The 2,500-nt window shown below is 47.1% G+C and overlaps 1 protein-coding gene across 1 annotated transcript in view; it reads right to left on the bottom strand.

The window, feature by feature from the left end:
• vangl1 (VANGL planar cell polarity protein 1) overlaps positions 1–2,500 on the bottom strand; it is an 87,247-nt gene that overhangs the window by 45,183 nt on the left and 39,564 nt on the right. The gene's annotated exons all lie outside the window — the stretch shown is intronic.

Here is a 2,500-nt window from a genome sequence, read left to right as displayed (position 1 = left end):
ACTCTTCACCTCTTTCTCGCTCTCTCTTTCTTCCACAAACTGCACACGTTTGTGTTCTTTCCCCCCTTCCTGTTTCCTCCACCCACTCTCTCTCTTTCTCTCTCTCTCTCTCTCTCCCTCTCTCTTCCCCCCACTCACTCTCTCTCTCTCTCTCTCTCTCTCTCTCTCTCCCTCTTTCTTTCATCCCCTTTTATTTTCATTTTCCCCAAAGGAAACGTCTGGCAAGGCTTAGTACAAAGCAAAACAAACAAACAGAACAAAACACAAATAAACACACACACACGGACAGGACAGCACTCTCTCTCTCTCTCACACACACACACACACACACACACACACACACACACACACACACACACACACACGGACCCACACGTACATAGATCCATACACACCCAACAGACTTAAGCACACAGAGACAAACAGCTCCCCACATACACAGCCTATCTCTGTACACCAGATTGAGACCCTTCCCTAAGTGGTCTGTGTAATAGCTTTTCTATCCCAGTGCACACAGTGGTTACGTTCAACAAAGCCTCATGCCCTTCCAACGCAATCTCAACCTGGACTGGCCAAACACACACAGACACACAGCATACACAAAGAGACACAAACACACACAAGGGCAGTAAATACACACACACACACACACACACACACACATATGAGGACCGTGAAACTACACATTCACATACATGTACACACACAATGGTAGTATTTACACATACAACCCCCCCCCCCCACACACACACACACACACACATTCACACCCACCCTCACACACACAAATGCGGACCGTGAAACTACACATACTGTACTTGTACACATTCAATGGTAATACTCTCTCTCTCACACACACACACACACACACACACACACACACACACACACACACACACACATAGACACAGTGCAGTGCAGTGCAATTAATACACCTCCACACTCATACACAAGGACACACAGAGAGCAGAAACACTGTATACACACATGTGGAACACAACCTGAACAAATGACCCTGCATGTATAATTACAATCTTATATCACACAAACACTATGTCACCCTCCTGCTTGAACTGAACGTTCTTCCCTAGCCTGGCCTCCGAGGGCCTGCTGATGATGAAGCAGTGGACGCTGCAGTTTAATTATCCTCCAGGGTTCTGTCATCCAACTGAATCAGCTGCAGAACAAGCAGCCATCTGGCCACCGTCACAGGCCTGGAGTATATGGGCCTACGACGGCCACAACGCCCACACACACAGACACACACACACACACACACACACACACACAGGCATAGACACAAACACACACGCACACACACATACAGACAGAGGTTGGATATACCAGAGTTGTATCTGAGTCGGGGGGGGGGCTGTGATCCATCTGTATATGTGCATGTTTGTGTGTTTATGTATGTGTGTTTTCAAGAGGGGATCCATGCCTAAATTGTACTCTCACAAACACTAATACATTTGTACACACAGAAACACACCCACAAATAAACGACTACATACAGTGGGATGCTCATTCATTAAAATATCCCCCATCTTTCGAATAAGCGATTAAATGTGTGTGTGTGTGTGTGTGTCTATGTGTGTGTGTGTGTGTGTCCTAGTGATTTCCCCTCTCTTGCGTTATCGTTTGTGGCTCATTACGCCAGCGAGCACTGATATAACGCAAGGACTCAGACTGGAACAAATCTGATTTCTGTTAAATGAGGATTTTTTCCCTTCTCTTCCCCATGAGCCCTCAGGGAGGATTTTTTTTTTCTTTTCCTCGTCTTACTCTTCCTCTTTTGTTTCTCTCTCTCTCTCTCTTTCTCTCTCTCTGTATTCTTTGTCTGTTTCAAGGAGAGGAGAGATGTTGGCTGTTGTGGAGAAGTCCTGATGAAGGAGAAGAGGAGAGCGGCGATGAGCAGGAGAGGAGTGGAGAGGATGGCGAGTGTGAAAGAGGAAGCTTTACAATTAGACACACACACTCACATAGCACACTCACACACACACACACACACACACACACACACACACACACTCACACTCACACTCAAAGTTGCAGAGGGAAGAACGAATGTATCTCATACACTTGGCCCGAAATTGGTGAAGTTACAAAACACTCGACACACACACAGCTATGCGTCTGAGCTCCGCAGGAAATAGTATGTGTGTACACGTTCATCCTGCTCCAATGCTGCTGTTACCTGTCTCGGAGGTGATAGGCCTTCACACACACACACACACACACACACACAAACACACAAAGAGATATGGGTCTGAGCTTCTCAGGAAATGGTGTGTGTGTACACGTTTATCCTGCTCCAATGCTGCTGTTACCTGTCTCAGAGGTGATAGGCCTTCACACATACACGCCGTTTCCTTCCTGTACTGTTCCTAAGCAACCAGCAACAACCCCCCCCCCACCATACACACACACACACAGAGAGAGACACACACACACAGCGCACACAGACACAAACACACTGCGCGCACACACACACACACCA

The sequence above is a fragment of the Clupea harengus genome, chromosome 2 (assembly GCF_900700415.2).
Source record: "Clupea harengus chromosome 2, Ch_v2.0.2, whole genome shotgun sequence".
Lineage (NCBI taxonomy): Eukaryota > Metazoa > Chordata > Actinopteri > Clupeiformes > Clupeidae > Clupea > Clupea harengus.
The sequence above is the reverse complement of the archived record's forward strand: the minus strand, read 5'-3'. Positions and strand labels throughout refer to the sequence as shown.